This window comes from Choloepus didactylus, chromosome 26, assembly GCF_015220235.1.
Source record: "Choloepus didactylus isolate mChoDid1 chromosome 26, mChoDid1.pri, whole genome shotgun sequence".
In the NCBI taxonomy this organism is placed as follows: Eukaryota; Metazoa; Chordata; class Mammalia; order Pilosa; family Megalonychidae; genus Choloepus; species Choloepus didactylus.
In genome coordinates, this window is record NC_051332.1 from 16,324,922 (window position 1) to 16,347,845 (window position 22,924).

The window sequence follows — 22,924 nt, forward strand, 5'->3', positions numbered from 1 at the left end:
AAGCTAGCCTTCCTAAGTTATCTTTTAGAGTGGACTATTGTTTGTAAAACAAGACTATTCTCAGGTACTTTATTTAAATTTCTCTCCAATATCCACTGCACCAAGTCACAGTATCCCTCTGTCTTCAAGGCCCCAGGGTGTGGCGGCATCAGCTGGGATCCACCATCGCTGCGGGGGTGAAAGGACCCGGCCTCCCGGGATCCCAGCAGCTGAAGGTGCCCCGACGGCCGTGACCTCCTCAACATGGCGCGCACCCCCTTGCCCCACCAACACACCAGGCGCCCTCTGCGCATGCGCAGTGCCGGCACTCCGGCCGTCACCGTCTGTCTACCGCTGCGGCGGAGGGCTCGGAGCCTCCCGGGTTCTGCGGTTTTCAGAGGGAGGGGCGGGGCTAGGAGCCGGGAGTGGGCAGCGAGGTCTCCGCGACTGGGCGGCTTCCGGGGCCTTGGGCGCGGCTGCCGCCTCCAGGGGCCGAGGAGAGGTTGGGAAAAGGTCGGGGCGCGGCGTGGAGGAAAGCTGGGCGGAGGTCAGGAGAGGGTCGGGGAAGGGGCCTCGGAGGCGGCGGGAGGGACCTAGGGAGGGGTCGGGGCGGCCGCGGCTGCTTCCTTCGTCTTCCTGGGTGGACGGCCCCCGGAGGCCTGGGCCGGCGGCGCGCACAGCAGGACGGCGGCGCGCACGGCGGGGATGACCGCGGGGAAAAGGAGCCCTCCCGCCGCCGAGTGTGGGCGCGGGTCCCGGGGCTGGCTGCGCAAACGGCCAATTTCATACCGGGAGAGACCCGGGCCCAAATTTGTTCTCCTGGTAAATGGGCGGCTCATCTCCGCACTCCTCAATTAATAGCTCTTAATTGAGGCTATTATTAACCCATGTACCACCAACATACAACCTTTAGCATCCTTGTGTTCTGTATTAAATAGGATATTATATGAAGTATGGTAAATTCTCAGAGGTGAGCTGCCTTTAGTATTACAACGCATACCATTCTTTTCATTATTGGTTCATTTAACAGACATAACCGTCCTTTGGATCGTTATTACCATCTATATTGTAGTAAACATGGCGACTAAGAGTTCAGAAAGAAAAACCAATTTGCCAGTATTGTTGAGTTAGCAGATAAATAGGGATTTCCATTCTCATTTATTATGTTCTGTATCCATTCCCTTTCCTACACTAAAACCCACAGGCTCTGTCCCTGAGCACCACCAGGAGGCAATTGTGGAGTGTAGTGGCCCTAATCTTACCTCCTCAAAACCCTGAGGTCAGAAGGTTAATTAACCTCCTTGCTCCATCCTCCAACTTAACTTTCAGAGGACTCTTCAAGAGAACAATGGAAATTAAAACCACAAACTGAGCCTCAATGTTAAGTTTTGTTTGTTTGTTTGTTTGTGGGCTTTTTTTTTTTTTTTTTTTTTTGAGAGTTTTTAAAGTTTTCATTGTGGCAATAATTGTAAAGATGTTAAAGAAAACATGTTTTGAATCATCTGAATGATTACCAAGTACTGCCACCTCACGCTTATTCTCATTTTTTTAAATTCATTTTTTTTGAGATGTATTCACATACCATACAATCATTTCTGATGCACAATCAACTTTTAACAGTACCATCATATAGTTGTGCATTCATCACCCCAATCTATCCCTGAACATTTTCCCACACCAGAAAGAATCAGAACAAGAATAGAAAATTAAAAAAACACCCAAATCATCCCTCCCATCCCACAATACCCTTCATTCAGTCCCTGTCTCCACTTCTCTACTCATCCATCCATACACTGGACAAAGGGGCAATCCACAGGGTTTTCACAATCACACTGTTACCCCTTGTAATCTACATTGTTATACAATTGTCTTCTAGAGTCAAGGCTACTGGGTTGGAGTTTGGTAGTTTCAGGTATTTACTTCTAGCTATTCCAATACATTAAAACCTAAAAAGTGCTATCTATACTGTGCATAAGAATGTCCACCAGCGTGACCTGAAATCTCTCAGCCACTGAAGCTTTATTTCGTTTCATTTTGCATCCCCCACTTGGTCAAGAAGACGTTCTCAATCCCACAATGTCAGGTACAGATTCATCCCCAGGAGTCATATCCTGCATTGCCAGAGAGAGTTACACCCCTGGGAGTCAAGTCCCACATGGGGGGAGGGCAGTGAGCTCACCCACCAAGGGGGTATAATTAGAGAGAGAGGGCCACATCTAAGCACCAAACAGGCACTCAGGGGGAGACTCTTAGGCACAATTATAAGCAGGTTTAGCCTCTCTTTTGCAGTAACAATCTTCATAGGGGCAAGCCCCAAGGCAGAGGGCTCAGCAGGTCAAGCCATCAGTCCCCAGTGATTGTGAGAACATCAGCAACAATCCAGGTGAGAGTCCAACACCCCCACATCCTCTCTCAGCTCCTCAGGGAGACTCTGAATATATATTTTTATTCTCTGCCCAAATTACTTTGGGATGTGTGGCTATTCCAGTCAAACCTATACAGACCTACCATAGCTCACTTCCTATTCAAAGTTCCATGTAATTGTGTTTGAAAAAACTGACTATAGAAGTTATATTGTTTAGAAAAAATAGATCCTACACAAAATAAACATGTCTTACCTTGGTATCACATGGAAGTTGAAGTTTTAACACACATTCAGTTTCAGCCTTTACCCTTTGGCCCAGTTTGCCCTAGTCTTAACCAGATCTGCTTTTTTCATATCTCTAACTGAAGTCTGGACTCTTTTTCAGTTTTTCTTAAGAGTAGCTGCATGCAGGAATACTGATATTCATATCTGCTGAGCTTTAGCTCTGAGTTTCAGGTGTCACACAGATACCCAATATTCCAGAGACCAATCAGGTTATACATCAAGTGATCAACATCTCAGAGTTTGGAGATAGCCATTACAATTCAGGAATAGATTTCACTGCTGTAAGAGCCTACAATCTAGGGACCATTACAATAATCATTTCCCTGTTAGGCTGTTCTCTAAGAGTCAATTCTGAGTTTACACATTGTAGTTGCTCCATATCAGTGAGGCATTATAATATATGCCTTTGTTTCTGGCCTACTTCACTCAAAAGGCTTTCTGCAGGATCCAATCACCTCCATGTGTGTCCCACAATTTCTGTCCTCATAGTTGCTCAATGTCCCATTGTATGCTTATGCCACAGTTCACCATTCTGTTCCTCAGTCAGTGCATCCTTAGGCCACCTCCACCCATGGCAAATCATGAATACTGCCTCCATAAACACCAGTGTGCAAATGTCCGTTCATGTCTGTGCTCTCAGACCTTCCACATACATACCCCATAATGAGGTTGCAGGACCTTATGGCTCCACATACTTAGCTTCTTGTGGAACCAAGACAGTGACCTCCAGAAAGGCTACACCATTCTACCTCCTTATCAACACTAAATACATACATCCCTCTCTCTGTGTTATCTCCAGCAATTTTACCCCTATTCATAGTTTTTCCTATAATTTTATAGAGATATATTCACATAACATACAATTATCTACAGTTGTTCACAATATCATCATATAGTTGTATGATAGTTATCACCACAGTCAGCACTGGAGCATATTGATTACTAAGAAAAAGTGTTTTTGTTTGGTAAATAATTAAAAAGATAATAATAAAAAGAAAAATCAAGTGTCATACAATACAATATATTAGTAAGGACAGAAAACAATACCACTACCAAGAATCCCATATCCCTCCTTTATATCCTCTCTCATACACATTTAACTTTGGTATATTGGCTTGGTTACATTTAATGGAAGCACATTACAATGTTACTGTTGACCATAAACTCCATTTTGTTTTATGTTTTTTTTTTCCCAAATACCATCCCCTTTTCAGCACTTTGCATGGTTGACATTCATTTGTTCACCCACATGTGAGAATATTTTTATATTTGTACATATAGTAACAGTCATTGGCCACTCCAGTTTTTGCCAACTTATACAGTCCCAGTCATCATCATATATCTTTACCTCTGGTGTCTTACATTCCCCTGTCCCACCTCTTTCAGCCTTACTCATAGACATCTTTGTTCAGTGTACTTACAATACTGTGCTACCATCACACAGTATTATGCTATTTTTGGGTCTATACAATCAATCCTGCTGAACATTCTGTAGTCCTTCAGCATCAAATGCTTGATCTCTACCTTCTTTCTTTCTCCTGGTAGCCTGTGTTATCAGCTTTTAACTCTCAAAGATTTCTCACTAATTTTAGTTCATATTAGTGAGATCATACTGTTTTTGACTTCTGTTTCTGGCTAACTTCACTCAGCATGTCTTCAAGGTTCCTCCACATTATTATGTTCCATGTTTTTTTTCTGTCTTATGCATGCATAATATTCCATCATGTGTATATACCACAGTATGGTCCACTAGTCCATTGATGGACATGTGGGCTGCTTCCATCTCCTTGCAATCATGAATAATGCTGCAATAAACATCAGTTTACAAATGTCCATTTGCATCTTAAATTTCAATTCCTTTTAGTATATACCTAGCAATAGTATAACTGGGTCATATGGCAAGCCTATACTTAGCTTCCTGAGGAAACTTCACACTGTCTTCCAGAGTGGTTGCACCATTCTATATTCCCACCAGCAAAGAATAATTGTGCCTCTTTCTCCACATCCTCTCCAGCACTTGTAATTTTCTGTTTTTTGGATAATGACCAGTCTGGTAGGTGTGAGATGATATCTCATTGTTGTTTTGATTTGCATTTCCCTAATAGCCAGTGAAGTTGGGCATTTTTTCATGTTTTTGAGCTACTTGTATTTCCTCTTTGGAAAAGTGTCTGTCCATGTAATTTGCCCATTTTTTAAATGGGTTGTTTGTCTTTCTGTTGTTGACTTGTAGGATCACTTGTGTATTTGGGATATTAAAGCTTGATCTGATATGTGGTTTCCAAATATTGTTTCCCATTGCATAGGCTGCCTTTTTACTTTTTTTAACAAATTCCTTTGATGTACAAAAGTGTTTGATTTTGAGGAGATCCCATTTGTCTGTTTGTTCTTTGATTGCTCATGCTTTGGGTGTAAGGTGTAGGAAACCACCTCCTATCACAAGATCTTTAAGATATTACCCTATGTTTTCTCCAAAGAGTCTTATAGACTTATTGCTTATGTTTAGGTCTTTGATACACTTGGAGTTAATTTTTGTATAGGCTGTGGGGTAGGAGTCCTCTTTCATTCTTTTGGAAATGGATATCCAGTTCTCCAAACACCATTTATTGAAGAGGCTGCTCTGTCCCAGTTGCTTTGGCTTGACTGCCTTATCAATGATCAATTCTCTGTAGATGTGAGAGTCTATTTCTAAACACTCAATTCCATTCCATTTGTTCATATCTCTTTCCTTATGCCAGTGCCATGCTGTTTCAAGAACTTGAGCTGTGTAATATGTTTTAAAGTCAGGTAGTGTGTGATCTCCCTCTTTGTTCCTCTTATACAGGATTTTTTGGCTATTTGGGGCACCTTGCCCTTCTAAATAAGTTTGGTTATTGGTTTTTCTATTTCTGCAAAGTAAGTTGTTGGGATTTTAATTGGTATTGCATTGAATCTATAAATCAGTTTAGGTAGAATTGACATCTTAATTATATCTAGTCTTCCAATCCATGAACATGGTATGTTCTTCCATTTTTTAGGTCCTATTCGATTTCTTTTAGCAGTTTCTTGTAGTTTTCTTTGTGTAGGTCTTCTGTGGCCTTTGTTAAGTTCATTCCTAAATATTAGATTCTTTTGGTTGCTATTGTAAATGGATTTTTTTTTGTTAATTTCTTCCTCTTTTTGCACATTACTTGTGCATAAGTATGCTACAAATTTTTGCATGTTGATCTTGTAGTCTGCTACTGCACTGTATTCATTGATTAGCTCTAATACATATGTTGTGATTTTTATGGATTTTCTACATATAAAGTCACGTCATCGGGAAAGAGTGAAAGTTTTACTCCTTCCTCTCCAACTTGGATGCATTTTTTTCTTTTTCTTGCCTAATTGCTCTAGCTAGAACTTCCAGCACAATGTTGAATAACAGTGGTGACAGTCAGCATCCCTGTCTTTTTCCTGATCTTAGAGGGAAAGCTTTCATTCTCTCCCCATTGAGTACGATGTTAGCTGTGGGTTCTTCATATATTGCCAATATCATATTGAGAAAGTTCCCTTCTATTCATATCCTTTGAAGCATTTTCATCAAGAAAGGATATTGAATTTTTTCAAATGAATGTTCTGCATCAATTGAAAAGATCATGTTCTTTTACTTTGATTTATTGATGTGATATATTATATTAATTGATTTTCTTGTGTTGAACCAGCCTTGCATACGTGGAATAAACCCCACTTGGTCATGGTTTTTAGTTCATTTAATGTGCTGCTGGATTCTATTTGTATTTTGTTGAGGATTTTTCCATCTATATTTATTAAGGAGATTAGTCTACAATTTTGTCTTTTTGTAGTATCTTTGTCTGATTTTGGTATTAGGATGATGTTGGCTTCATAGAATGAGTTGGGTAGCTTTCCCTCCTCTTCAATTTTTTTGAAGAGTTTGAGCAGGATTGGTATTAATTCTTTCTTGCATGCTTGGTAGAATTCACATGTGAAGACATCTGGTCCTGGGCTTTTCTTTTTTGAGAGCTTTTTGATGCCTGACTCAATCACTTTGCTTGTGATTGGTTTGTTGAGGTTGTCTATTTCTTCTTGGGTCAATGTTTGTTGTTTATGGTTTTCTAGGAAGTTCCCCATTTTGTGTAAGTTGTCCAATTGATTAGCATATACTTGCTCATAGTATCTTCTCATTATCTCCTTTATTTCTGCAGGGTCAGTAGTTATGTTTCCTTTCCCATTTCTGATGGCATTTATTTGCATCCCCCCCCCCTCTGTTGGCTTTGGTAGGGGTCCATCAATTTTGCTGATTTTCTCAAAGGACCAACTTCTGGTTTTGTTCATTCTCTCTATTGTTTTCCTGTTCTCAATTTCATTTATTACTGCTCTAATCTTTGTTATTTCTTTCCTTCTGTTTGCATTGGGGTTTATTTGCTGTTCTTCCTCTAGTTCTTCCAGGTGGACAGTTAATTCCTCAATTTTTGCCATCTCTTCTCTTGTAATATAAGCATTTATGGCAATAAATTTCTCTCTCAGTACCATCTTTGCTGTATCCCATAAGTTTTTATATGTTGTGTTTTCATTGTCATTTGCCTCAAGTTATTTCTAATTCCTCTTGTAATTTCTTCCTTTACCCACTGGTTATCTAAGGGTGTGTTTTCTGTTCTCCATATATTTGTGAATTTTACCTTCTTCTGCCTGTTATTTATTTCCAACTTCATTCCATTATGATCTGAGATAGTGTTTTTCATAATATCAATATTTTTAAATTTGTTGAGGTTTGCTTTGTGACCCAGCATGCGGTCTATCCTAGAGAATGTTCCATGGGCACTTGACAAAAACATGTATCCTACTGTTGTGGGGTTTAGTGTTCTATAAATGTCCATCAAGTCTAATTCATTTATCATACAACTCAACATCTCTATTTCCTTGTTGATCCTCTGTCTAGGTGTTCTACCCATTGATAAGAGCAGTGTATTGAAGTCTGCAACTATATTGTGGAGTTATCTACTTCTTCTTTCAGTGTTCTCAGCGTTTGCCTCATGAATTTTGGGGCACTCTGGCTTGGTGCATAAATATTTATGATTGTTATGCTTTCTTGATGAATTGACCCTTTAATTAATATATAGTGTCCTTCTTTGTCTCTTTTAATTGTTTCTTTAGACATCTTCTTTGTGTGATATTAGTATAGCTACTCCTGCATTTTTCTGGTTGCTGTTTGCATGAAATATGTTTTTTCAACCTTTCACTTTCAGCCTATTTTTGTCCTTGTGTCTAAGGTGAGTTTCTTGTAGGCATCATATAGATGGGTCTTGTTTTTTAATCCATTCTGCCAGTCTGTGTCTTTTATTGGGGAGTTTAATAACATTTAGTGTTATTACTCTAAGGGCAGTACTTTCTTCTATCATTTTGTCTTTTTGATTTTATATGCCATGTCTTAATTTTTTCCTCTTTCTCTTTTTACCCTTCCTGATAATCTTCATTTCTATACTATTCTCCAAACCTCTTTCTCCTGTCTTTTCCTATCAATCTGTAGCACTTCCTTTTGTATTTCTTGTAGTATTGGTCTCTTATTCATGAACTCTCTCAGTGTCTGTTTGTCTGGAAATATTTTAATCTCTTCCTTATTTTTGAAGGACATTTTTGCCAGATAAAGAATACTTGTTTAACAGTTCTTCTCTTTCAGTTTCTTAAATATACAATACCACTCTCTTCTCACCTCCATGGTTTCTGTGGAGAAATCTGTACATAGTCTTATTGAGCTTCCATTGTATCTAATGGATTGCTTTTCTCTTGCTGTTTTCAGAATTCTCTTTGTCTTTGGCATTGGAAAATCTGAATAGTAAGTGTCTTGGAGTAGGTCTTTTGGGGTCTATTCTATTTGGAGTGTGCTATACTTCTTGAATCTCTAATTTTCTGTCTTTCATAAGAGTTGGGAAATTTTCAGTGATTATTTCTTCTATTATTCTTTCTGTCCCTTTCCCTCTCTTCTCCCTCTGGGACACCCACAACACATATATTTCTGTGATTCATGTTCTCACTCAGCTCCCTAAGATCCTGCTCATATTCTTCCATTTTTTTTCACTATCTCTTCTTTCATATGTGTGAATTCAGATATCTGGTCTTCCAATTCACTGATCCTTTCTTCTGTCTGTTCAAATCTACTGTGGTATCCCTTCATTGTTTTTTTCATCTCCTCTGTTATGCCCTTCATTACCATAAGTTCTGCCATTTGCTTTTTCAGGTTTATGAATTCTTCCTTATGGTCATCCAGTGTCCTCCTTATATCCTTCATCTCTTTTGCTAAATCTTCCCTTAGTTCATTGATTTGATTTTTCAATTGATTTAGCTTTGCTTGAACATCTCTAATTAGTTCTTCCTTCAGTTCATTTAATTGATTTAGCAACAATTCCTTCAAGTCCTCTGTCTCAATTGAACAATTAGTTTGTTCCTTTGGCTGGACCATATTTTCATGTTTCCTAGTATGGCTCATTATCTTAAGCTGTCTAGGCATCTGACTTTCTAGATTAGTTTATTCTGGAGCTTGTTTAACTCTTTTGCCTAGGGTTTTCTTGTTGGTTGGCTTTGTTATCTAACCTTTGATGTTCTGTTCAAAATATTCTAGAGGTCTAACTTAGGTTCTATTTAGTTGATCAGAGTTTTTCACCTCTTGTTTTTTTTGTTTCTTGCCCTGCATCTATGTACTCTTTTTGTGAGAGGATCTCTTCAGATATTATTCACTGCACTCTGGTTTTCCCAATCCATTGAAGCCCAGGTCTCAGGAGGAGGGTATGGGTTTCCTTGAGAATGAGACCCTCCTGTGAGACTTTTAGACTCTGTGCTTCTCCTAGGCTATCCAGCAGGTGGTGCTTGCCAGCCTGCAGTTATCCCAGCTGTGTAAGGAAGAATGGATACGTTAGTTCTCTGGGTAACCCTGACTCTGTCAGGGCTTGGTTGACAGAAGCTAATTTCTGAATTCCAGCCCCTGGGATCTGAGTGCCTAATAGGCAGGCTACCACTGGGTAATGCTCCCATTTTCTTGGGACATTATCATGTTTAGCAAATGCTCTTCACCACTAGACTTGTTGCTTTGTCTCTCAGAGCTATCTTAGCTCTGCTCTTGCCTGGGCCCAAATCGTAAGTCTTTGAGGAGTTCTGTAATGGGCTTCTGAGAATAATTGTTTTAGAAAAAGTGAAAAAGATAAGAAAAGAAAAAAAGGAAAATAGTTGCCCAGTATGAACTATTTACAGTCCTTGCAGTTCTAATGGGCTATTGAAATGCTAAAAGGCAAGGAGTTTGGGGCCATTAAAGAACAATCAAGAAAGCAGAGAAACTGGCTCTGCAGACAAGGAAACTCACCCTCTTGATTTGTATATGTGCCTGATTCTGTTTGAGTCCTGCACTTCTCCATGTTATGTTCACCTGAACTCCAAAAAGTCTTTGTTTTTATTTTTGGTTTTTGTTTTTGTTTTTGCTGTTTTTGCTAGCCCTGTCTCCTCTCCACCAGGCTGACTGCTCCCAGATTCTCCAGTGTCTGGTCACAGTCTGTGTTTGGAGTTTTTGATCAGCAGTCTGAGTTTTCAATCAAAGCTGCAACTGTAGTTCTTCCTCCTGGTTCCCAGCACCAATGGCCCCTCATCCCATGGGACTGTGCATGACAGGGAGGGGCATGGGTCCCCTGGCCATGAGAACTTACAGATTTCACTAATCTCAGCTGTTCCATGCATTCATGAGTGTTGTATGAAGTATGCCCAAAGTCAACTTGTTCTGCATTGTCCAGTCCATGCAGTTCCTGGATTTCTGCCAACTGTCCTGGAGGAGTAACTAGAACCCACACCTTACCACTCTGCCATCTTGCAGCCTCTCCCTCAGTGTTAAGTTTTACTAGAGAACCTGGGAATCCTATTCAGGCCAAAGGTCTCTAGAGAGGGAAAATGGGGCTGATTTTTTCAAAAGATGAAAACTGGGATTCACCCATGCTCCATATTATGGAAGTGGTATAATGTCTCTGATGGATTTCTGGTATCTGGGTTTCCCAATTTGTCATTGTGCAAAAGCACCAGGCTGGCTAGGAGTGGTTTCTGCTCATATGAGGAGTTCAGGTTTATGGCATCTTATTGTTTTTGCTACACCCAAAAAGTAGCTGATTTGAGATTATGGTGCCCAATTGTTATTTTAGTTTGTGCCACTGTCAGCAGACTAAATAGTCATGTCAAAGTTCATTAAGGCCTAATTAAACTTTACACTAGGTCCTGCCCAAGGTTTAAGAGGACAGTGAATTCCAGGACACTGTATTGGATTTGTGGCCCTGGGGAAGGCATAAATCAGAATGGTACGTGAAAGCTTGTCCAAAGTTATCTGATTCCTCCTTGTTTTAAAGATAATAAAATTGAAACAAAGACAACCACTAGGTTCCTGAGTAGTGGAGCCTGGGGTAGAACTGAAGTCTCCATGTTCACTCTGGATCATACTGAAGTCAAAACAAGCTTCTTGGAAAAATGATTTTGAGAAGCTACAATTTACAAAGATGATTCTTCAATCATCTCATTGTTGAGAGCTTTCAAAAGACTTTCAAACATTGTGGAATTTATTATATTAATAGGAAAATGTTATGACATTTAGCTTCAAAATCATTCCATAGCAATAAATATTTCTCTTCAACATCATTTGCAATACCAGCATAGGTTTCCACCATTATTATTCACCTTAAATAATCTGCTGTTATTGGATGTTTAACTTTTCAGTTATTTCAAAGCAACCAATAGGAATGAAATGTTTAGATTCTCAATAAAAGTATCCCACATTCATCAAGATTATATTAGAGTCATTCATGGTAAGGTGGACAACCATCACAGCCCTTTTTATTGCTTCAGACATGCCAAAGAGATATTTTTCCAGAGGTTTATTGTTTACTAAAAAGTTGTATGGAAATTTCTCACACATGATTCCTGGAACTGCAAGATAAGGTTTCCTACAACTTCAGTCTTTCAACTTCCCTTGCTCTGGCTTCATAGTTTCTACCTTTTCCCAAAAGCAGCAGAGAATGAATAAATTCCAGGTGATTTGTTTAGCCCTCATTTTATATCACATTGTGTGTGTGTGTGTTTGTGCTTTAATAAGTTTTATTTTTAGAGAGCCCATTAAAATGAAAATAATTAAAGATCACCTTCAGGGGAAATATCCTTAGAATAACAAATTGTGGCAGCCCCTGGCCTGAGCAAAATAGGCCTGCAGAACTTGGCACACAGCATTCTGCATGACTTAGGCAGCTAATGTTTAATCTATTGTCTTTGTAAGCCAGTAAAGAGAAAAAGGCTGAGTTTACATTAAAATGTAACTTTCAAACATGAAATGGGAAGCAGACAGGAGGTAAGGGACTCTCGATCTGACAAAAGAACAAGATGCAATTTTCCCCCAGATCTCCCACCATCAAATGTTAGTCTAGTCCTTCATGCACCACCCCCAGGTCACAGTACCCTGTTCCCCATCTATGCTCCACCCTCTTAGGAGTGTCTTTGTCTTAAACCCTTATATCTGGTTTTCTGTCCTCTTTCAAGCATGCAGTCAACTTCCCTGTGAATGTGATGCCCACCTGGCCTGAGAGAGTCATCGTGATCTCCCCATGACCTCTCACCCTCTCGGAGAGCCCTGAATAAAAGTTCATGTATCAGAAAATGCTCACTGTTTACTTTGGCCTCTGGACTGGCATGGTCCTCATGGGCTGTGAAACCAGTACATGTCAAAGTGTAGTCTCTAGGCCCCAGAACACTTTCCAGAGTTCTGTGAGATCAAAATTATGTTTGTAATACTAAGATGCTAACTGTTGACATTTGCACTGATGGTGCAAAAGCAGTAATGACTAGACTGCTGCTTTTGGGCATGAAGAAAGATAGTGACCCCACTCTTTCCTTAGAGCTTAAAAAATTTTTATTAGAGAACTTGTTGTTTGAAGAGCAACCATGCATATAAATACAGGATTCCCATACACCACCCCACCACCAACAGAGTGCATTGATGTGAAACATTTGTTATAATTGATGATAGCTCTTTTCTGTAATTGTACTATTTTTAACAGTAGTTGCATTTCTTACAATTGATGAATGATTATTAAAATAGTGCTATTAACTATCACCCACAGTTACATTAGATGTTTTTTTCCCCATATACCACCCTATTATAAACACCTTGTATTAATGTCATCATTCATTATAATTCATGAAAGATTATGTGTATAATTGTACTATTTATTATAGTCCCTGGTCTATGGTCTACAATAGGGTTAACTGTTTTATACAATCATATGTTTCATCTTTTAATTTTTTTTTCTAGTAACATATATAACCTAAAGTTTCCCCTTTAAAACACACTCACCTAAATGACTCAGTGCCATTAACCACACTCACAATAACCCTCTACTATCATCTCCATCCTTTCCAAATCTTTACCATAAACCTAAATGGAAGTGCTTTATAAATTAAGTGTCAACTCCCCATTCTCTGACCACAATCTATCCCATGATAATATATATATATTCAAGAATCTAGCTCTAGGAGCTTGCTTATTATAGTTAGTTCATATCAGCAAAACAATACAATACTTGTCCTTTCACATCTGGTTTATTTCACTCAATATATTGTCCTCAAGGTTCATCCATGTTGTTGCATTCATCAGGACTTCATACCTTTTATGGTTAAATAATATTCCATTATATGTATATACCACATTTTATCTATTCATCACTTGGTGGACACTTGGGTTGTTTCCACCATTTGGCAATTGTGAAAAATGCTGCTATGAACATCAGGATGCAAGTGTCTCTTTGAGTCCCTGCTTTCAATTCTTCTGGGTATACCTTGTAGTGGGATTGCTGGGTCATACCGTAATTCTCAATTTAGCACCCTGAGGAACTGTCAAACTGTCTTCCACAGTGGTTGCACCATTTTACATTCCCACCAGCAATGAAGGAGCAAACCTATTTCTCCACATCCTCTCCAACTCTTGTAGTTTTCTGTTTCATAAATAGTTCCCATTCAACCTCATTGTGGTTTTCATTTGAATTTCCCTGATAGCTGGTAATGTTAAACATCTTTTCATGTCCTTTTTAGCCATTTGTCTACTCTTATTGGAGAAATGTCTATTCAAGTCTTTCGCCCATTTTTAAATGGGTTCTTTGTCTTTTTATTGTTGAGCTACAGGACTTCTTTATACATTCTAGATATTAAACCCTTATCAGATATGTGGTTCCAAATATTTTTCCCCCATTGTGTAGGTTGTTTTTTCACTTTTGTGAAAAGTTCCTTTGATGCACAAAAGATTTTACTTTTGACTAGATCCCATTTTCTATTTTTCTGTTGCTTGTGATGTGGGTATAAATTCTGAAAAACATTCTCTAACACAAAATCCTGATGATGCTTCCTTAAGTTTTCTTCTAGAAATTTTATATCATAAAAACAAATTTAATCAGAATTTATCCATTGATGCCTGCATGTTTTGCTCAAAATATTATTTGGGGATTGATCTATCACTAAGTTGATTTTTTTATGTGAATCAGCAGTTATTTCTTTTTTTTGTCATTAAGCCCTTTGATGTTGAATTACTATATTTATCTTTTTAATTCATTTTCCTCTTAGTAGATATTTGGATTCTTCAAGTTTAGTGCATTCTGAGTATAGCTATTATTACCCATGTCCATGATGTTTATATAAGGACATGTTTTCATTTGTTGTGTATTATACAGAGGAAAGCTTAATCACAAGGGAAGTGCATGCTAAGCATTTTTAACTGTTCTACTGAGGTAAAATTTACATGACCTAATATTCACCTAGTTTAAATATAAAAGACACTGATATGTTGTAAAGATACAGCATGTTGCAAGTATCACCATTTCCTGTTTATGAACATTTCCACCACTACCCTTCACCTCCTTCTAACTGCTCCATCAGCTGCATTTGACAGAGTTGGTTTCTCTGTACTTCTTAAAGTCCCTGCATTACTTAGTTTCAGGTTTACAATCTTCTTTTCATTTTTTTCATCTCCCTCACTGTCCTATCCACCTCTCTCTGCTTTTGTTTCTTTTTCATTAGATCCTTCCAGTTTTAGTTTTTCCACATGTTAGGGCTTGAATTTCCAGATTCCTTTCCCTTGTGCCATTCCAAACCATATGAAAGAAGAGTTGATGTAGCCCCAAATCCCTAGAAAGATTTGAGGAATTGGTCTGAACCCTTCCACAGAGTCATTTATGGGGAGGAAAGGCTGTTTTAGCCATTGGATATGGAAGATCATGTCACAAATTTTTCAACTGGGAACACTGGTTTACTATCTCTGTCTGGGATTGGACTTTAATCTCTGGAGGTCTGACTCCAGGAACCTAGTGTGGAAATCATAGGATTCATAAAAAGTCCACCAGACCTCATTCTTCTGAAGATCACTCCTACAATATTCACCAAGTGCCCTTTGAACCTACTACCTCTTTCCCCTACTTTCCAAGCCTGGGTTTGAAAAATACTTAAGCTGGATCTCCTCAGCCCTTCACACAGTATGAGTTCCCTGGGCCTGCCAGGAACATAGCCTGACTGCTTATTCTAGTCCTAAGAAGAAATTAAAAACTGATCGTATTTGTCTAACAACACATTCACTCCTCATGAAGACAGTCCATTGTTGTAAGTGTTATGACAAATTCACCACTTCTGAGAGGAAGTGTCAATATTCACACGGTTCTCCAAGGAAGATGCTGGGTTGGAATTTGAAACCCTTGTGCCCATGTGAGCCAGGAGAACAGGGGAGCATAATTTGACAGCTGTACTGGGTGCACAGTTGGCCCTGAATCCATTTTTGCTGTTGGGCAATTCGGATCTTAGGTATTCTAAAGGAAGTGGGTTTCAGGGCACACTGTCCATGGAGCAGGAGTTATGCTGGTTCTGTTCATATTCCTTTAAGGGTTTTCCTTATTCTAAAACCAGGAAATGACAATCCTAGACTAGGAATGTACATCCCAATATACCTCATGAACATAGACATAGAAAAGAATAAGAAATTACAACCAAATGACTTTCACCAAAAATGCAAGAATCTTTGATTTTTTTAAAGGTTCAATAGTAAATAAATGTAGGAATACAGCTTTTATGAAATCTGATTATGACCTTTTTTCAAAGAAAACTCCACAGCTAGCATCATACATGAGGAAGACTGAAAGCTTTTGACCTAAGATCAGGAATGTGACATGGATTCCCTCACTTGCTCCATTTATGCAAAGTGCACTGGAGGCTCTAGCTCAAGCAATTAGGGAAGGAAAGAGAAATATGTATCCATATTTGCAAGGAAGATGTGCAACTATCTCTATTTGCAGATGATATGATTGTGTATATAGAAAATCCTAAGTAGTTCACTAAAAAAACGTTAGAACTAATAAAGGAGTTCAGCAAGATAACAGGGTGCAACATGAGTAAAAACAACAAATATAGTCAGAAAAATATTAGAAACTAGGAGGATAAATGACACTGTTCTTGTGCTTACTAAAGGGAAAATGGGGGATTTTTTTTTTGTTTTCTTAACTCATTGCAGGATAAAAATGGAAAAGTGATATTTGAAAGCAAACAAGTAAAGGAGTCACTCCTGAAATTGTGTAGACAGAAAACTCAAGAACTCTTCCATGGAATCCTTATTGTTGAAGTTACTACTGAGTGGCTATTGTTTTGTTTTTTTTTTTAATTTATTTTTTATTTTGAAATAAATTCAAAGTTATAGGAACAGTTGAAAAAACAATACTAACCCCATACAAAGAATTCCATCGTACCCTGACACCCCTCCCCCGATAGCTCAGTCCACCAACTTTAACATGCTGTCACATCGCTATTTCTTTCCCTCCCTCCCTCCCTATCTATCATCCATCATCTATTGCTCTGTCTTCTGAACATGAGAGCTAGCTGCACACATCCTTGAACATACACTAAAATTCATGTATACACTTCCCATGAACAAGAGCATTCTTTTATGCAATCCCATTAAGTGCAGCTATGAAGTACAAGAGATCCAACAATGATAAAAAGCTTACATTCTATATTTCCTTTACCTTATGTCTCAACTGTGTCCCTTTGAGCCACCTGTCCTCTATCCTCCAATCCCATCCAAGTTCATCCTCAGCATTCAATCATCATCTATTTAGACTTTTTTTTTTAAGTTGTGGAAACATATATACAGCCTAAATCTTCCCATTCCACCCCCTCCATAGCCTTCCATTAGTGGGATCAATCACCTTTAGAATTTTGTAATGCTCTTTCCCACCATCCATTACTAGAAATTTCCCTTCACCTCAAACAGCAACTCCACACTCATTTCTTAACTTTCCATTGCCCCTTCCCCCATTTCTCTTAACCCAAACTCTACCTTTCATCTCTATGGTTATATTCTCTGATAATTTCTTTGTGTTTGCTGTGGGGGTTAAAATTAACCTCTTAAATCCATATCAATGTTGTTTTTCTTTGATACCACCTTCACTTCAATAGGACACATAAACTATGTTCCTATACTCCTCCATTCCCCCACCTTTACATAGTTGTCTAAAATTACATATTTTACATTGAGTTCAAAACCACTGATTTGTCATTAGAGTTTGTGTAATTTATATCATGTAGGAAGTAAATAGTGGAGTTACAGTTCAAAAATTATTGACTTCCATTTGTATTCCATTGTGGTTGGAGAATGTGCTTTGAGTATATTCATTTTTTTTTTTTTAATTTCTTGAGGCTTGTTTTATGTCTCAGCTTATGGTCTCTTCTGGAAAAAGATCCATGATCACTAGAGAAAAATGAGTGTCCTGGTGCTTTGGGATGTAAGGTACTATATATGTCTGTTAAAATTTTCCATATCTCTTTCTCCTTTCTGTTGTTTCTCTGTTGGTAGGGCTCCCTTGAGAATCTGAAGTAGGGCAGGTCTTTTATTGGCAAAATCTCTCAGCATTTGTTTGTCTGTTAAAAATTTAAGCTCTCCCTCAAATTTGAAGGAGAATTTTGCTGGATAAAGTATTCTTGGTTAGAAATTTTTCTCTCTCAGAATTTTAAATATGTCATGCCACTGCCTTCTCACCTCCATGGTGACCACTGAGTAGTCACAGCTTAGTCTTATGTTGTTTCCTTTGTATGTGGTGAATTGCTTTTCTCTTCTGCTTTCAGAACTTGCTCCTTCTCTTCAGTATTTGACAGTCTGATCAGAATATGTCTTGGAGTGGGTTTATTTGGATTTATTCTATTTGGAGTTTGCTGAGCATTTATGCTTTGTGTATTTATATTGTGTAGAAAGTTGGGGAAGTTTTCCCCAGCAATTCCTTTGAATACTCTTTCTAGACCTTTACCCTTCTCTTCCCCTTCTGGGACACCAATGAGTCTTAAGTTTGAATGTTTTATATTATCTATCATATCCTTGAGATCCATTTGGATTTTTTCAATTTTTTTCTCCATTCTTTCTTTTGTTCTTTCATTTTCTGTTCTGTGGACTTCTAGGACACTGAGATGTTGTTCATCTTCCTCTAGTCTTGTATTGTGAATATCCAGAGTCTTTTTAATTTGGCCAACATTTTCTTTTATTTCCATAAGATCTTCTATTTTTTTTATTTACTCTTGCAATGTCTTCTTTATGCTCTTCTAGGGTCTTCTTTATGTCGCTTATATCCTCGGCCATGGTCTTTTTGATGTCCTTTAAATCCTTTGCCATGTTTCATTCCTTGATTGTGTTTCTTTGATTAATTGTGTGAGGTACTTTGTTTCTTCTGATAACTTGATTTGTGTGTTTGGAGTTGGATTCTCCATATCATCTGGTTTTATCATATGCATTGAGTTTTTCTGTTGTTTTTGGCCTCTTGGCATTTGCTCTGCTCTACAGGGTTCTTTCAAGTTGTAAATAACCTATCTAATTTTTCAGAAACACTGTTTGGTGATGTGAACTTTCTCTAACTAACCAGCAGATGGCATCTGTGAGTCACCTATACCTCTCAAGTCAGTTCTCCACCTTGTCCCCATGGTGTGTGGGGAAATGATTCTTGGGTCCAGCTGGAGAACTCAGCCTGGGTGTGTTGCTGGAGCCATCCACCCTGAATGTGGGGCACTTGTACAGGTTGCCAGGGAGGAAGGACAGCCTCAATATTCAAATCCCCTTGGTTCCCAGAGATTCAAGTCCACCGCAAGAGTCCAAGCCTTCATTTCATTTCAGCCCCAGCCCCTCTCTCTTGCTGTCCTGCAAACCACCAGACTTGGTATAGCATCCCTGGATTCTCTGAGTGGGTCCCCCTGCCCAGCTGCAATCCTCCAGGACCTCTGCCAAGGGAATGCCATGCTACATCACCAGTGCATGCTGTCCCTCAAGGGAAGCCCCAGGCTGCCAGGTCATGCCAGCTTGCTTTCAGCCTGATGCAAAAATGGCCAAATGGGGCTTCTCCACACCTATCTCCTCACACAGTTCCTCCTTCCCAGCTCTGGGACAACTGGTGGGGCTCTGGGCTGTGGGCATGGCCCTGGGCAGGAGTTTATCCAGCCCTCTGAGGAGTGAGCTGCTAGCTGCAGGGTTTCTTTTGGTTTTTTGCTCTCCCCTCCTTTCCCCCAGCCCCAGGGTTATCTGCAGCAGGCTATCTTCCAGGCCAGACACTGAGAGGCCATCCCAGCCCCCTCTTGCTGTGTTTTACTGCATGGTTCCCACAATCACAGCTACAGCTGCTCCTGGGTTTTTCCCTTTTTTTTAACTAAAAGAGCCCACTGTTCTCCAGACACCAAACCCTGGCTTCCCCAGATTGCTGCACAGCTGTGGGACTTCCAGCCAGCTTACTCACTCATTTCAGAATGCAGACTCCCAGTTTCACCAAGTATACAGCCCCTGGGAACCAGCAGATATCATCCAGCTGGTGCATCACTGTAACTGGTATTCTTGGTCACTCTCTGGTCCTTATCTAGTATTTTTCATGGAGGTGTTCCTTTGTCCTGTCTCACCTAGCCACCATCTTAGTTTCTCTGGCTATTGTTTTCTAAAGTAGAACTATGAATCATGGTGTGAAATACTACCATTTATTCATTATATTTACAGCACAGAAAATACTTTGTGCCATAATCCAAATTTAGCTGAAAAATAATCAATATTAGCTGTTCAATGAAGATTTATTTATACATATGTAATAAGTGAACATTAGGGAAATACCAGTTGGCCAATATCCTTAAGTTGCACACTGCATCATTTGGAGAGGAAGAGAAGGCTACTTGAGAAATGTTATTAAGAGAAGTGGATACTGAGGACTCTGAAATGAAGAACTGTTTAAATTTATCACAATGAATTAGAAGATCATATTGAGTTTACTCAGATAATTCAGGAAATATTATGGTTCTCCTTATTCATGAAATGTGAACTTTAGGGTGGGGATATCTGAAGAGAACAAAGATCACATGACTCACTAGGCTGCATCACAAGAAAATGAATTACAGCACAATTAAGGTCTTACCACTTTCCTAGCTCAGAACTGGATTTTGGAATCCACCTCCCCAAATTTGGTGAACATAAACAGCAATAAATTTGCACAGTTTTCCAACCCTAAAATATTTTTGAGTTTATAAGGCTATAAATCTAGAAATATCCACACTCAAATACCATGTGCTCACTCTCCAAACACATCTCTACCTCCCTACCCCTGTCTCTCTGTCATTGTATTCTAGTTTAGCAGTAATCTCTGGCAGACCTGGAAAAACAAGCTACATTTAATAACATAATGAAAACAAAGGCTCAATAACTCATCTGAGTTTTCCATCAAAAATCATAATTTCACACTCCATGTACAGCTTAGAAAACACTTTTTCATATGTGGAAAATTCCCTCTAATCTATCCATTCATCTCACAAAATAAATATAACTATGTCATTGCACTGGTTAAACATCTCTCCAACAAGAACTGGGCGGGGGGGGGACTTTGATAATAATGGTGAGAATGAAGATGGACTTAGAAGCATTGACCTGAAACAGTGCTCCAGTATCTATAACACTGGTATCAAGTCAGACCTGTATCTTCAATAAGAGCCCACACTCCTGTTCTGTAAAATGCTTTCCCTTTGCCTTTGTATGATTTCATATCTCTTTAGTGATGGTCAACCCACCTTGATTTTGCATAACAATTTAAGGTTTTCTAGCTAATGTAAGTCCAGTATTCTTAGTGACATGCAGAAATGGCAGTGGTTAACTTAGCAGTTGTCAGCTGAGAATGAATGCAGTGAGTATGGAAACAGATGGCTTATTATAACCATGTAGAAGACTTTAAAACTATTGCATGTAAATATACTGAGCATAATAATGATGGTGGGGAAAGTGTTTTTAGCTTGATTGTTCATTTCTCTGAAGAGAAATTGTAACAATTTAAGGAAAATTTGTGTTCTAGCTAAAAGTATACCCAGTATTCTTAGTGATGAAATGGCAGTGATTAACTTGGCAGATGTCAGTTGGGAATGAAAGTAGCATGAATGAAAATATTTTGATGCTTTTTTAAAACCATGTAGATGACTAAAACTATAGCATGTAAATACACCATGGTTAATAAGTTGTTATACAGCAGATGCATGGGTTCCAACCTTTGGTGAATAATTGCTTTCACCTGCCAGGAAAAATGAGAAAACAGTCTATTTGATATGTGTGTGGAGTAAGGTATGAGACATCAGTGATTGATTTTAAGAATATTTTGCATGTGTTCCTTTATGATTGTGCACAAGTTTCAAATGCCAACCTAGGCTGTATTCATTTGTTAAAATGAGCAAAATCATTTGACACAAAATAGATAAACTCTAATTAAATGTGTACCTTTATATAGAATGCTTCTTGCCTATGACCAATTTGAACAATTCCCCCAAGTTTCCAGGTACTTTTCACAAGGATCTCATAGTCAGAATGGTATGTACAGACAATTGGCATGAAAATGTAGGGCATAAATTGATTGATGAATGCCAGACTGCTGAGGTGCCCATGCTCTTTTAATCAGCTGGTGCACTTGTTTCCATAAAGACTTATCTCTTAGGGTATGACAGGTTTTATTCATCTGGTAACATATACAATATCTGAGCAACCATTTTACGTTATTTCACTGTTTTTTAAACTGGGTTTTTAGAAAACACATCTGCCATTCTGTTTACTGTTTCAGCTTTAATTATGGAATATTCTTAAATATTTAAAGTGAAACAAGAGGATCCAGAAACTTTCTAAGTGTTGTAAAATGTTTTGAATTGATATTGACCTTGTATGGGAGAGAATAGAGGCAGTGGGTTTTAAAGAAATGCCTTGCAAAAATATAGTTTAATCATGGTGGAAAAGTGTTGCTAATTTGATTCTTTATTTCACTGAATGTAATGAGAATTATGATAAGGATTTAAAAAAATTTTAAGCAGGTGGACTCAATTTTAGTAATTTTTAATTATCAAAAAATCAATGTTTCCTTAAATTTTATCAGTGCTTTGCCCTAATTATCCAGCATTCATACTGGCTTTCTGTTGGCAACTCAATTATGTAGTATTTTTAAAGGTAATTATAATGTGTATTTGACAATAGAAGAGAAAAGCAAGAATATTAAGACAGAAAAATTGTTCTTTGCAAATATTAATGATGGACCCTGGAATGTGAAAATGTCCCTTTATAATTACAAATTGAATTATTTTACTTTTGTACCATTTTTCACACCTCAAGTGACTCCATGTTACAATGTGTGTTTGTATATCTGCAGAGGAAGAAAATGATGATTGAAATGTCACTTTGAAAAACCAGAATAAAATGATATCTGTCAGTGTTGCATCAATACTTTTGGTTTTGAAATAATTAATATTTTTTTATTTTAAAATTAATTCCAATGGCATTTTCATACTCAGCAGATGTGATTATTTTTCTGTAATCCATAAATGTTTAATACAAGTAGATTTTGCATGGTTTGGACACAGAAATAGCAGATCTTATGGAAATAAATGATACTGCTTATCAAATTAAAAATATACTTGAGACATATAACAGATTTGAAGAGGCAGAGGAAAGAATTAGCCAACTATAGGATAGGGTGATGGAATGTAAATCAGAGAAGAAAAACTGGTGTAAATAGTTGAAAAATATGTAATTGAACTCAGGAAAATGATGAACAACATGAACTACTCAAATGATAACTCAATTTCAATTCCTAAAGCCATGAAAACTTGCTACTGGATGAACAATTCTGAAATAATATTTAAAATGCTACCTAATGACCATATTTCCCAACTGTAAAGAATTGATCAGTTTCTTCTTTAAAAGACCAACATTAAATTTTATAAATACTGTCTCTTTTATATTTCTGCATA